Genomic DNA, 16,055 nt, shown 5'->3' on the forward strand with positions numbered 1-16,055 from the left:
CACTCAACTGTACCATTCCCCTAATCTCAGCTAAATGTGACCCCTGTTTGTCACATCACCAGTCCCCTCCTTCGGTCATTCCCTTCACCTGCTATTCCTCTCATCACAGCTGGACACCCAAATCCTACCTTCAGAGCCCGTCTCAAAGGGCACCTCCTCCACAATGATTATTTACTGCCTAATCTAATACACAATGAATATTCTTTCCTTCTTTCCTTTCTTCCTTTGAATCTTCATCAAACCCTGTGTTTCCTTCTTATGACTATTAACAATTCTGTCATAAATTTTACTCATTATACATTAGCCATGCTTTATTTGATTGGGGCACTCCTAAGGATAGAGACTACATTTTTCTGATTATTTTTATTAATAGCAACAATGAAGCCCAACAAATGATAGTATTTTAACTTTAGTAAATAAGCCCTATTTTGTTGCTCAGAAATGGCTGTAATTCTGTTTTATAAATGTGAAACCCTCCTGGGAGCAAGGTAGCTTCTGGAGGTTAAAGAAAAAATTAATGACAAACTTCAGTCTGATACTCTCCCCTTTGACTTCCTATCCAGTGAGCTTCCCAGAACAATATCTTCTTAATCTTACCTGGACAAGATCACCAGCCCTGTGTTGTCAATGTTGTCAACAGTCCGTATGCTCTCAGGCTTCCCACATAAACACTTACACATTTGCCAAAGTATTAGTTTCATCTCAATTTTACAAGCAAAATTATGCAAAGATTATAGTCATTTAACTTCCCCAGACCCATCTTCTATTCCCATTCTTTTTTTCCCACCAAAGTGTCCACAAGCCCAGAATCTCCTAAAAGCCCTTAGAAGTACCTCATCAAGGGCAAAATCCATGACACAGGGGCCTCAAGTTTAAAACCAGATAAATCAAAGTATGAAATGAGAATGCTGAATGTGTCTTTTATATCAAGAAATAGTAAATTAAAAATTGGAAGTCTATAAATTGGAAAGGGAATACTTAAAGCATTGTTATTGACTGATACTGAATAATAAATATGTTAAACAGGCTTATTTTCAAATCCCAATCTCAATTAAAAATAAATAAAAGGAGAGTTACTACCCTTGAAAAGGACAATAAAGGATTAAGTGGACATTCTTAAGGGTATCCTGGGGTCCTTTTTAAGTAGATTTGATAGAAACATGTTCATTGTGAAAAGCTTAAACAACACAGAAACATAGAAAAATTTTTTCAATGATCTCATCACACAATAACAACTGCTATTAAGTTAAGTGGTTCATTTTTGATCTTCCTTGTTTTAAACCTTTCTCCCCTATTTTGTGTTTTGAAAACATCTCTATAACATTTTATTTTTACTACACATTTAGCCAGAGAATGATATCTTCATGGTTTATAAACACTTGTTTAAGAGTAGCAATAGCTGAAAAATATTTTGATATATAGGACATAAGACTACAGTTCATTGGGCTTAAATATTCAACACAGAAAAATTATTATTTTAGTAGTTGATCATTCCATCTGTAGCCAGGTGCATCTGAGCCCAAAGCTTGTATCTTTAAGGATGAAATTCATAAAAGCCATTTTAAAATCATTTTGAGGTTCTAATTTTTTAGGTTTTGATTTTTTTAGAGAAAAGGTAGAGACCTGGAAACTTCTTTAAGGCAGAACATGAAACCTTATACTGTACAAATCCTGTCTATCAGCTTTTTAAAAAATCATAGTAAAATAACATAAACATATATAAAATTGTCATTTTAACCATTCAATGTATAATTGACATTAGATGTAATTGACATTGTATAAGTTACATTAAGTAAATAACACTGTCATGCAACCATTACCACCATCCAACTCCAGAATTATTTTTTTATCATTTAAACAAAAACCTGAACCTATCAAACAATAGCTCCGTACTGTCCCCTCCCCTACCTGCTGGTGACCACTATTCTATTTTCCACCATGTGAATTTGACTACTCTTCGCTTCCCAGGTGGGCCTAGTGGTAAAGAACTCGCCTGCCAATGCAGGAGATGCAAGAGACGCGGGTTTGATCCCTGGGTTGGGAAGATCTCCTGAAGAAGGAAATGGCAAACCACTCCAGTATTCTTGCCTGGAAGGTCCCACGGACAGGGAACCTCATGGGTGACAGTCCATAGGGTCGCACAGAGTTAGACACAACTGAAGCGACTTAGCACAAGTACCTCACGTAAGTGGAATCATGCAATATTTGTCCTTTGTGTCTGGCTTATTTCACTTAACTGAATATTTTAAATTTCATTCATGTTGTAGCATGTATCAGAATCCCATTCCTTTATATTCCACAATATGGATATCCACCTACAACCCAGGAGACCTGGGTTCGATTCCTGGGTGGGAAAGATCTACTGGAAAAGGGATAGGCTACCCACTCCAGTATTCTTGGGCTTCCCTTGTTTCTCAGCTGGTAAAGAATTCGCCTGCAATGTGGGAGACCTGGGTTCAATCCCTGAGTTGGGAAGATCCCCTGGAGAAGGGAAAGGCTACCCACTCTAGTATTCTGGCCTAAAGAATTCCATGGACTGTATAGTCCATGGGGTCGCAAAGAGTCAGATATGACTGAGTGAATTTCACTTTCACTTTCACTATATGGATATATCACTTTGATTATCCATTTATTTGTCAATGGATATTTGGGGGTTTTTTCCCACATTTTTGACTATGATGAATAGTCCAGCTATTGTCAGGAAACTTTCTAGCCATGTAAGAACAAAACAAAGATTTTCTACTGAAATTAGGATGAATATGACAATATAAAATATTAGCTAGTTTATGAACACTCATTTAACAAATATACTAAGCACCTACTCTGTAGCAGACATTCTGCTAGGCAGACAGTACTGAATGAAAAGAGCTTTTTGATTAATGTACAAAGTACAAGGGTGCCTAGAAATAAGGGGACAAAGATGGGGAGCTGGCCATGCAGACCTGGCAGCCTCCTCAGGTACAATACGGAAGGCAGTTTGCAGAGGTGCTCTGATGGCCTGGCCCTGGGACCCCAGGGAGACTAACCCCGACATCCTCTGCTCTGTTCTCTGCCTTGCCATCATATACTAATCTGGTTAATCCAGGCACCTGAATAACTATCTCCATGGCCCCACTGTGAATAAGGGCCATGGGACAGCAGGATAGGGCTGTAAAGAGGCAGTCGGGCAGGAAGGGGTGAATATTGTGTCTGGTGAAGTTTCCTGGCAAATGCAGCTCCACCTGGGTTCCCAAACCTGTCTTCACATTCATCAGAAATATGTGCACCTTTAGCTGACTTATCATTTTAATGACATCTAGGCTGCAACATGACTATCTAACACTGCGTGAACATTCCACAGTTTAGAGATGCATCAGCTTTTGGAATATGCTATATGTGAACATGAGATTGGATTTGAAATTCATTTGCATTGTAACAGGAAATCTCAACACTGTGTTTCTCAAAGGGAGAAAAGGAAGGACAGCTTTAACACCATTTCTTTAACTTTAATGTCAGACCCTTTAAGTATTTGAAAGAGGCAAAAATTAAATTTCAAATTATTATTATGGATAAAATTGATAGGGCTTCTCTGGTGGTTCAGGTGGTAAAGAATTTGCCTGAAATGCAAGAGACCTGGGTTTGACGCTTGGGTCGGGAAGATACCCTGGAGAAGGAAATGGCAAACCACTCCAATATTCTCGCCGGGGAAATCCCATGAACAGAGGAGTTTGGCAGGCTACAGTCCATGGGATCACAAAGAGTCTGACATGACAGCAACTAAACAACACCAACAAATGAAATAGATCACTAATGAGAACTGATTACATAGCCCAGAAAACTCTATTCCGTGCCCTGTGGGAAATAAATGGGAAGAAAATCAAGAAGAGGAGATGATATGAATATAGAGAGCTGATTCAGAAACTAACACAACAGTGAAAAGCAACTATACTCCAATTAAAAAATTAAGTTAAAAATATTCTTAAATTTAAAACTCTATTCTTCAGAAATTTTTCATAGTCATTTCAACTGAAAAGGCTGAGGTAAACTGTTGGAAGCCAACTCAAGTTTTCCATTCAAAAATTTGGAAAAAAAAATTATTTGTAATTTTTTTACAAATTCAAATCATGTTTCTTATCATTTTGAATTGTATTTGCTTCAGTAAAATGTGATATTTGAAAATAATTTGAAAATAATATCCTTCCCAGTGTCTTCAGTATACTGAACAATTAACATGTTTCTTTATTTTACCATGACATGAAATCTATTCAGCTCGATGATGACTAATTTTATGTGTCAATTTGGCTGGGTCACAATGCCAGTCTGTGGTCAAACATCATTCTAGATGATGCTGTGCAGGTGTTTTGGGATAATAGTCAAACTCAAATCAGTGAATTTTGAATCAGACTGCCCTCCAGCACGTGGGTGGGCCTCATCTAATCAGCTGAGGCCTGATTAGAATAGAACACTGATCTTTCCTGAACAAGAGAGAATCCTGTGGCAGACTCCTTTCAGACTTGAAGTTCCATCATTGGTTTTTCCTGTGTCTTCAGCCTGATGGTTGGACTTGAACTATAACATCAACTCTTTCCTGAAACTCCACCCTGCAGAAATTGTACTTGTCAGCCTCCATAATATCATGAGTTGATTACTTAAAATAAATGTCATTCTACTTATACACACACATCTTATTGGTTCTGTTTCTCCAGAGGGCCCTGACTAATACAAACAGAAATGATAATAGCAAACAACTAGTGCTCCTTATGTAACAAGACACTATTCCAGTCTCTTCACAAAAATTAACTATGTAACTACTATTATTATCATTTTCACTCTATATATGTGGTTACAGAAGCTCAGAGGTATTAGGGAACTTGCCACACAGCTATTGACTATAAAGATAAGAATATAAACGCAAGTTCTGTTTTACTGTGTATGATCTTAATTAATATGTACTAATAATATACTTCTTCTCAAGATCTGAATAAGAATAGCATTTTTCAAGCTTCAATTTAGTTCTATTAATTGGAGTAAAATTATGTGGATGGAGACTGCAGCCATCAAATTAAAAGAGGCTTGCTCCTTGGAAGAAAAGTTGTGACAAACCTAGATACCATATTAAAAAGCAGAAACATCACTTTGCCTGCAAATGTCCATATAGTCAAAGCTATGGTTTCTCCAGTAGTCATGTACAGGTGTTAGATTTGGACCACAGAGAAGGCTGAGCCCTGAAGAACTGATGCTTTTGAACTGTGATCCTGGAGAAGAGTCTTGAGAGTCCCTTGGACTGCAAGGAGATTAAACCAGTCAATCCTAAAGGAAATCAACCCCAAATATTCATTGGAAGGATTGATTCTGAAGCTGAAACTCCAATACTTTGGTCACCTGATATGAAGAACTGACTTATTAGAAAAGACCCTGATGCTGGGAAAGATTGAGGGCAGGGGGACAAGGAGGTGACAGAGGATGAGATGGTTGGATGGCATCACTGACTCAACGGACATGAGTTTGAGCAAACTCCAGGAGATAGTGAAGGACAGGGAAGCCTAGTGTGCTGCAGTCCATGGGGTCACAAAGAGTCAGACACAACCTAGTGACTGAAAAACAACAATGGGAATATTAATAAAATCGGTTTGGTAGGACAGAATAGAATAGAATTGTTTAAAGGAATAGAATAAAATAAAGCAGGAATAAAGTTTCACATATATGGTCAAATCTATCAGGTTTTCTCTAGTTATTTTAAGCTTAAAAAATGCACCACTACCCCCTTGTATCTTTACTAGTATTATGTTATGCTTATATTTACCCATCATGATTTTTAAACCAAACCCCCACAAAATATCTGGTAAATATATGTACCACATCTTCTTTATTCATTCATCTATTTATGGACAATTAGTTTGCTTCCATATCTAGGCTATGTAAGTAACACTTATATGAACATTAGGGCACAAATATCTTTTCAAATAAGTGTTTTTGTTTTCTTAAGATAGATACCCATGAGTGGAATTGCCAGATTGTATGTAGTCACATTTTTAATCTTTTGAGGAACCTCCATGTTATTTTTCATAGTGGTTGCTTTAATTTACATCCCCACTCACGTACACAAAGGGTTCCCTTTCCTTCACATTTCACCAACACTTATTATTTCTTGTCTTTTTTATTTGCCATTTGAACAGGTGTGAGGTGATACCTCACTGAGGTTTTACTCAACCATAAAAAAATGAAAATTTGCCATTTGTAACAACGTGAATGGTGGACCTGGAGGGTATGATGCTTAGTGAGATAAAGTAGATAGAAAAAAGACAAATACTGTACATTTTTTCACACACACATGCACATATACATACACAAGTGCATATATACATACACACACACACACATATATATATATATATATATATATATACATATATATATATATTTTTTTTTTTACTCCATTCCATCAGAAGGTCTTTCAAGCTTGAAATGCATTAGAGATAAGCCCAAGGGCCTGTGTTACTATAAACAGGCTCTGTGGACCACTCCATTTGTCAGAGTTGAACACAAATAGATCTTTAGTTCCTGAGATACACATAGCTCTTTGTATCAAGGCCATTCCCAAAACTGGTGTGTACAGCCAGGGATTTCATTTCATTTATGCGGTTGAACATAAAACCCCACATCATTTATTGTACCAACTCCTATTGATGGGAGCTAAATGTGCAAACAATGGCATTTTAAAAGTCCAGTTCCAGGGAGGAGCCAAGATGGTGGAGGAATAGGATGGGGAGACCACTTTCTCCCATACAAATTCATCGAAAGAACTGAACACTGAGCAAACTTCACAAAACAACTTCTGATTGCTAGCAGAGGACATCAGGCATCCAGAAAAGCAGCCCATTGTCTTCGAAAGGAGGTAGGACAAAATATATAAGATAAAAAGAGAGACAAAACAGCTAGGGATGGAGACCCATCCCGGGAAGGGAGTCTTAATAGAGGAAGCTTCCAAACACCATGAAACCCTCGCACTGGCGGTTCTGGGGGAAGTTTCCGAATCTCGGAGGGCAACTGAACTGGAAGAAAAAATAAATAAAACCCATAGATTACATGCCTAATAGCAACTCCCAGCAGAAAAGTACCCCAGATGCCTGCATCCACCACCAGCAATTGGGGGCAGAACGGAGAGGAGCAGGCGGCATTGCTTAGGGTAAGGACCGGGCCTGAGTGCCCTGAGGGCAATCGGAGGGAGCTTTTGTGAGATAGCAACTTAAACTGTGGGATAGCAAAAGAGAGAGAGAAAATTAACTGGCCCGAACACACTGCCGGCCGTTCGCAGAACAAAGGGACTGAGCAAGTCCAGAGGAGCTAGCCGGCTGCGGATCGGCCCATCCCCACCAGAGGCACGAGGCAGGGGGTAGGGGAAAGGGGAAAACTCGGCCCCAGAGACGGCATCCCCTACCACACTGCAAACAGGCTTCCAGTTTCTAACCAAAGACTTCCTGAGATTCTGGATGGTCGACTTCCGCCGGGAGGGTCGAGGCTAAACACAAGGCACACACACCCGACTGGCGCGGGCGGAAACTGAGGCTGGGGCTGCAGAGGGGAGAAGGCGCACCACACCCGGGGAGAGTGTGCCTGTCAAGCTCCTGGCTGCTTGAGCTGCTCGGGTGGGGAAGGTACAGAACGCAGGACCAACCGAGTCCGCACTTTTGTGGAATACCCGAAAACTGGAACTGCACGTACCGCAGGGCCTGCTCCATATAGAGCAGCCGGGAGCCTGAGCAGTGTAGACGGGGAGAGCACACACCCATGAAAGGGGGCAAACCCAGTGTGGCCAGAACACGGTGAGTGCTCCCCACACACAGCGGTATCTGTCTGCAGCGCCCCGCCCTCCCCGCAGCAGGACTGAACTAGCAAACCTGAACAAGAGACCACCTCCGCCCGCCTGTGTCAGGGCGGAAATTAGACACTGAAGAGACCAGCAAACAGAAGCCAAATAAATAAAGGGAACCGCTTCAGAAGGGAGCGGTTCAACAGATTAAAATCCCTGTAGGTAACACCGACTACACCAGAAAGGGCCTATAGATATCGAGAAGTGTAAACTGGAATGAGGAGCTATCTGAAACTGAACCGAACCCACACTGACCGAAACAGCTCCAGAGAAATTCCTAGATATATTTTTACCTTTTTTTTTTATTAAATTTTTTTCTTTTCTTTTCCTTTTTATTTTTTCTCTTTCATTTTCTTTTAAAATTCCCTATTACTCCCCCATTACTCCTTAACTTTCATTTTCATATATTTTTACGATTTTTTTAATTAGGAAAAATTTTTTTTTCTTGTTTTTTCTTTTTCTTTTTTTTTCTCTTATTTCCTTTTAAAGTCCTCTATTACTCCTCTACTACTCCTTAATTTTCATTTTCTTCTCACTATAACCTTGCAAAAAAAAAGAGAGAGAAGCCGTATTTTTAAACAGAACTTTATATATATTTCTAAAATTTTTTGTGTTTTTGTTTTTGTTTTTAATATTGTATTTTTAAGAGTCTAACCTCTACTCTAGATTTTAATCTTTGTATTTCAGTATGTGATATAAATTTTGGACATTTAAGAATCCAATATTCAGTTGCCATTTTTATTCAGGAGTGTGCTGATTACTCTCTCCCACTTTTGACTCTCTCTTTTCTACCTCAGAACACCTCTATTTGCTCCTTTCCCCTTCTCTTCCCAATCCAATTCTGTGAATCTCTGTGGGTCTGGGTTACGGAGAACACTTTGGGAACAGACACTTTGGGACCTGCGTAGATCTGTCTCTCTCCTCCTGAGTCCCCCTTTTTCTCCTCCTGCTCATCTCTATCTCCCTCCTCCCTCTCCTCTTTTTCATGTAACTCTGTGAACCTCTCTAGGTGTCCCTCAAGGTGGGGAATCTTTTCACCATTAACCTGGAAGTTTTATTATCAGTGCTGTATATTTGGAAAAGTCTTGAGACTACAGGAAGAATAAAACTGAAATCCAGAGGCAGGAGACGTAAGCCCAAAACCTGAGAACACCAGAAAACTCCTGATTACATGGAACTTTAAGTAATAAGTGACTGTCCAAAAGCCTCCATACCTACACTGAAACCAACCACCACCCAAGAGTCAACAAGTTTCAGAGCAAGACATATCACGCAAATTCTCCAGCTACACAGGAACATAGCCCTGAGTGTCAACATACAGGCTGCCCAAAGTCACACGTAACACAAGGACCCATCTCAAAACTCATTACTGGACACTCCATTGCACTCCAGAGAGAAGAAATCCTGTTCCACACAAAAGAACACCGACGCAAGCTTCCCTAACCAGGAAACCTTGACAAGCCAATTGTCCAACCCCACACACTGGGTGAAAACTCCACAATAAAAAGGAGCCACAGACGTCCAGAATACAGAAAGCCCACTCCAGACACAGCAATCTAAACAAGATGAAAAGGCAGAGAACTACCCAACAGGTAAAGGAACACGAAAAATGCCCACCAAGTCAAACAAAAGAGGAGGAGATAGGGAATCTACTTGTAAAAGAATTTAGAATAATGATAAGAAAAATGATCCAAAATCTTGAAAACAAAATGGAGTTACAGATAAATAGCCTGGAGACAAAGACTGAGAAGATGCAAGAAATGTTTAATAAGGACCTAGATGTAATAAAAAAAAGAGTCAAATAAAAATGAATAATGCAATAAATGAGATCAAAAACACTCTGGAGGGAACCAAGAGTAGGATAACGGAGACAGAAGATAAGATAAGTGAGGTAGAAGATAAAATGGTGGAAATAAATGAAGCAGAGAGGAAAAAAGAAAAAAGGATCAAAAGAAATGAGGACAACCTCAGGGACCTCTGGGACAATGTGAAACACCCCAACATTCAAATCATAGGAATCCCAGAAGAAGAAGACAAAAAGAAAGGCCATGAGAAAATACTCGAGGAGATAATAGCTGAAAACTTCCCTAAAATGGGGAAGGAAATAGCCACCCAAGTCCAAGAAACCCAGAGAGTCCCAAACAGGATAAACCCAAGGCAAAACACCCCAAGAAACATATTAATCAAATGAACAAAGATCAAACACAAAGAACAAATATTAAAAGCAGCAAGGGAGAAACAACAAGTAACACACAAAGGGATTCCCAAAAGGATAACAGCTGATCTATCAATAGAAACCCTTCAGGCCAGAAGGGAATGGCAGGAAATACTTAAAGTTATGAAAGAGAATAACCTACAACCTAGATTACAATACCCAGCAAGGATCTCATTCAGATATGAAGGAGAACTCAAAAGCTTTACAGACAAGCAAAAGCTGAGAGAATTCAGCACCACCAAACCAGCTCTTCAACAAATGCTAAAAGATCTTCTCTAGACAGGAAACACAGAAAGGTTGTATAAACGTGAACCCAAAACAACAAAGTAAACGGCAATGGGACCATACCTATCAATAATTACCTTAAATGTAAATGGGCTGAATGCCCCAACCAAAAGACAAAGACTGGCTGAATGGATACAAAAACAAGACCCCTATATATCCTGTCTACAAGAGACCCACCTCAAAACAAGGGACACAAACAGACTAAAAGTGAAGGGCTGGAAAAAAATATTACACGCAAATGGAGACCAAAAGAAAGCAGGAGTCTCAATACTCATATCATATAAAATAGACTTTCAAATGAAGGCTGTGAAAAGAGACAAAGAAGGACACTACATAATGTTCAAAGGATCAATCCAAGAAGAAGATATAATAATTATAAACATATATGCACCCAACATAGGAGCACCATAATATGTAAGGCAAACTCTAACGAGTATGAAAGAGGAAATGAATAGTAACACAATAAAAGGGGGAGACTTTAATACCCCACTCACAAATATGGATAGATCAACTAATCAGAAAATTAACAAGGAAACACAAACTTTAAATGACACAATGGACCAGCTAGTCCTAATTGATATCTATAGGACATTTCACCCCAAAACAATCAACTTCACCTTTTTCTCAAGTGCACACGGAACCTTTTCCAGAATAGATCACATCCTGGGCCATAAATCTAGTCTCGGTAAATTCAAAAAAATTGAAATCCTTCCAGTCATCTTTTCTGAACACAATGCAGTAAGACTAGATCTCAATTACAGGAAAAAAATTTTTAAAAATTCAAACATATGGAGGCTAAATAACACACTTCTGAATAACCAACAAATCATAGAAGAAATCAAAATATGCATAGAAATGAATGAAAATGAAAACACAACAACCCAAAACCTATGGGACACTGTAAAAGCAGTGCTAATGGGAAGGTTCAAAGCAATACAGGCTTACCTCAAGAAACAAGAAAGTCAAATAAATAACCTAACTCTACACCTAAAGCAACCAGAGAAGGAAGAAATGGAGAACCCCAGGGTTAATAGAAGGAAAGAAATCTTAAAAATTAGGGCAGAAATAAATGCAAAAGAAACTAAAGAGACGATAGCAAAAATCAACAAAGCTAAAAGCTGGTTTTTTGAAAAAATAAACAAAATTGAAAAGCCATTAGCCAGACTTATCAAGAAACAAAGGGAGAAGAACCAAATCAACAAAATTAGAAATGGAAATGGAGAGATCACAACAGACAACACTGAAATACAAAGGATCATAAGAGACTACTACCAGCAGCTCTATGCCAATAAAATGGACAACTTGGAAGAAATGGACAAATTCTTAGAAAAGTATAACTTTCCAAAACTGAACCAGAAAGAAATAGAAGATCTTAACAGACCCATCACAAGCAAGAAATTGAAACTGTAATCAGAAATCTTCCAGCAGACAAAAGCCCAGGACCAGATGGCTTCATAGCTGGATTCTACCAAAAATCTAGAGAAGAGCTAACACCTATCTTACTCAAACTCTTCCAGAAAACTGCAGAAAAAAGTAAACTTCCAAACTCATTGTATGAGGCCACCATCACCCTAATTCCAAAACCAGACAAAGACGCCACAAAAAAAGAAAACTACAGGCCAATATCACTGATGAACATAGATTCAAAAATCCTTAACAAAATACCAGCAAACAGAATCCAACAACATATTAAAAAAAAATCATACACCATGACCAAGTGGACTTTATCCCAGGAATGCAAGGATTCTTTAATATCCACAAATCAATCAATGTAATATACCACATTAACAAATTGAAACATAACAACCATATGATTATTTCAATAGATGCAGAGAAAGCCTTTGACAACATTCAACACCCATTTATGATTAAAACTCTCCAAAAAGCGGGAATAGAAGGAACATACCTCAACATAATAAAAGCTGTATATGACAAACCCACAGCAAACATTACCCTCAATGGTGAAAAATTGAAAGCATTTCCCCTAAAATCAGGAACAAGACAAGGGTGTCCACTTTCACCACTACTATTCAACATAGTTTTGGAAGTTTTGGCCACAGCAATCAGAGCAGAAAAGAAGTAAAAGGAATCCAGATAGGAAAAGAAGTGAAACTCTCACTGTTTGCAGATGATATCCTCTACATATAAAACCCTAAAGACTCTACCAGAAAACTACTAGAGCTAATCAGCGAATATAGTAAAGTTGCAGGATATAAAATTAACACACAGAAATCCCTTGCATTCCTATATACTAATGATGAGAAAACAGAAAGACAAATTAAGGAAATAATATCATTCACCATTGCAACAAAAAGAATAAAATGCTTAGGAGTATTTCTACCTAAAGAAACAAAAGAACTATATATAGACAACTATAAAACACTGATGAAAGAAATCAAAGAGGACACAAACAGATGGAGAAATATACCATGTTCATGGATTGGAAGAATCAATATTATCAAAATGGCTATACTACCCAAAGCAATCTATAGATTCAATGCAATCCCTATCAAGCTACCAATGGTATTTTTCACAGAACTAGACCAAAGAATTTCACAATTTGTATGGAAATACAAAAAACCTCAAATAGCCAAAGTAATCTTGAGAAAGAAGAATGGAACAGGAGGAATCAACATGCCTGACTTCAGGCTCTACTACAAAGCCACAGTCATCAGGACAGTATGGTACTGGCACAAAGACAGAAATATAGATCAATGGAACAGAATAGAAAGCCCAGAGATAAATCCACATATCTATGGACACCTTATCTTCGACAAAGGAAGCAAGGATATACAATGGAAAAAAGACAACCTCTTTAACAAGTGGTGCTGGGAAAACTGGTCAACCACTTGTAAAAGAATGAGACTAGAACACTTTCTAACACCATACACAAAAATAAACTCAAAATGCATTAAAGATCTAAATGTAAGACCAGAAACTATAAAACTCCTAGAGGAGAACACAGGCAAAACACTCTCCGACATAAATCACAGCAAGATCCTCTATGACCCACCTCCCAGAATATTGGAAATAAAAGCAAAACTAAACAAATGGGACCTAATGAAACTTAAAAGCTGTTGCACAACAAAGGAAACTATAAGCAAGGTGAAAAGACAGCCCTCAGATTGGGAGAAAATAATAGCAAATGAAGAAACAGACAAAGGATTAATCTCAAAAATATACAAGCAACTCCTGAAGCTCAATTCCAGAAAAATAAATGACCCAATCAAAAAATGGGCCAAAGAACTAAACAGACATTTCTCCAAAGAAGACATACAGATGGCTAGCAAACACATGAAAAGATGCTCAACATCACTCATTATCAGAGAAATGCAAATCAAAACCTCAATGAGGTACCATTACATGCCAGTCAGGATGGCTGCTATCCAAAAGTCTACAAGCAATAAATGCTGAAGAGGGTGTGGAGAAAAGGGAACCCTCTTACACTGTTGGTGGGAATGCAAACTAGTACAGCCACCATGGAGAACAGTGAGAAGATTCCTTAAAAACTGGAGATAGAACTGTCATATGACCCAGCAATCCCACTTCTGGGCACACACACCAAGGAAACCAGATCTGAAAGAGACACGTGCACCACAGTGTTCATCGCAGCACTGTTTATAATAGCCAGGACATGGAAGCAACCTAGATGCCCATCAGCAAATGAATGGATAAGAAAGCTGTGCTACATATACACTATGGAATATTACTCAGCCATTAAAAAGAATTCTTTTTAATCATTTCTAATGAGATGGATGAAACTGGAGCCCATTATACAGAGTGAAGTAAGCCAGAAAGATAAAGACCATTACAGTATACAACACATATATATGGAATTTAGAAAGATGGTAATGATAACCCTATATGCAAAACAGAAAAAGAGACACAGATGTATAGAACAGACTTTTGGACTCTGTGGGAGAAGGCGAGGGTGGGATGTTTCGAGAGAACAGCATCGAAACATGTATATTATCTAGGGTGAAACTGATCACCAGCCCAGGTTGAGTGCATGAGACAAGTGCTCAGGCCTGGTGCACTGGGAAGACCCAGAGGGATCGGGTAGAGAGGGAGGTGGGAGGGGGGATTGGGATGGGGAATACATGTAAATCCATGGCTGATTCATGTCAATGTATGACAAAAACCACTACAATATTGTAAAGTAATTAGCCTCCAACTAATAAAAATAAATGTAAAGAAAATAAAAATAAAAGTCCCATTCCAAGCAGTCCACAGAAAAAGAAAATATATGTGCAGAGGGTTTTTTAAAAATAGTAGCTGATATTAAATAATAAACTTTTTCTGAAAATGATTGGACGATGTGGTGGCTGAAAGGAACCAAATTAAATGGGCTGTGGGTTTGAACTATAACTTTGGCTTAGTATACAGAAAAGATCACATACAAGGCTTAACAAATCCACATTGATTGACAAGATGAATGAATAATAGGATGGATGAGCCGATAAAGGGGTACCACTGCGTTCCCAAATACTTGCTAGAGGCCTGGAACCTTAGGAATCCACACAATCTATCCTTTTAGCTTTCTCCTGCAACTTCCTTTCTAGATAAGAATTTATGTCCTAGAAAACATCCTCTTCAACACTGGCCCTGCGGATAACATCTTTGACCTCCTTATTCCTCAAGCTATAGGTAAGTGGGTTCAACATGGGGATGCCTGCAGTGTAAACCACGGACACCACTTTGTCGAGACCCAGGGGTTGCGGGCACTAGGCCTCACATAAATAAAGAGAAGAGGGCCATACAGGAGAGACACGGCTCTCGGATGTGCAGAGCAGGTAGACGAGGCTTCGTGTCTCCCATCAGCAGAGCGGATCTTCAGGATGGCGATGAGGCTGTCAGACAGGAGTCCAGGACAGTCAGGCCACTGAAGACGCCCGCAGCTCCAGCCACGACAAAAACCACCCACTTGCTGAGACTGGTGTCGGCACGCACAAGGGAAAGCAGAGGGGGCAAGTCACAGAGGAAGCGATGGATGACATTGGGGCTGCAGAAAGGAAGGCAAAAAGCATCATGTGTGCGTCATGGGGTTCACGAAGCCGATGACATAGGGACCCACCACCAGCTGGACTCAGAGTCTCTGGGACATGGCGACAGAACACCGCAGGGGGTTACAGATGCAGACACAGCGGTCATAGGCCACGGACACCAGAGGAAACCCTCTGCGGCCGCGAAGAACCCAAAGCACCCATTGCCAAGCATAGCCCCGGAAAGACATGGCTCTCCTCCTCACAAAGAAGTCAGAGAGCATCCTGGGGCTCACGACATGTCCACGAAAGACAAGTGACTGGGGAAAAGTACATGGGCCCATGAAGGCGGGAATCCATCTGTGTTAGAATAATGATACCCAAGTTCCCTGTTAGGTTGCTGAGGTAGAAACTCAGAAAGAGCAGGAAAAGGCAGGCCTGCAATTGAGGACTGAAATTCAAACCTGTGAAAATGAACTCTGTGACCCTCATGTCACTTTCATTAGCCAGGGACAGACTCTGGATTCCCCTGGAGAAGAGCAGAGAAATTTGGTAAACATATCTTCAAAAAGGGGACACAGAAAAAATAAACTAGTCCCTAGGAGAGCATACAACTTTTAGTTGCATGCTGTGGCTAAAGAAACAGAAGTGAAATAGAGACCAGGGCAAATGATCAGATTTGAACCTATAATATTGCAAGGCTCCATAGGAATCCATCAGTATA

General features: G+C 39.4%; 1 pseudogene; it reads right to left on the reverse strand.

The window, feature by feature from the left end:
- Positions 1-14,926: 14,926 nt before the first annotated feature.
- On the reverse strand, positions 14,927-15,691 carry LOC122703247 (annotated as a pseudogene).
- Between the last annotated feature and the right edge of the window lie 364 nt (positions 15,692-16,055).

The sequence above is a fragment of the Cervus elaphus genome, chromosome 1 (genome assembly GCF_910594005.1).
Source record: "Cervus elaphus chromosome 1, mCerEla1.1, whole genome shotgun sequence".
In the NCBI taxonomy this organism is placed as follows: domain Eukaryota; kingdom Metazoa; phylum Chordata; class Mammalia; order Artiodactyla; family Cervidae; genus Cervus; species Cervus elaphus.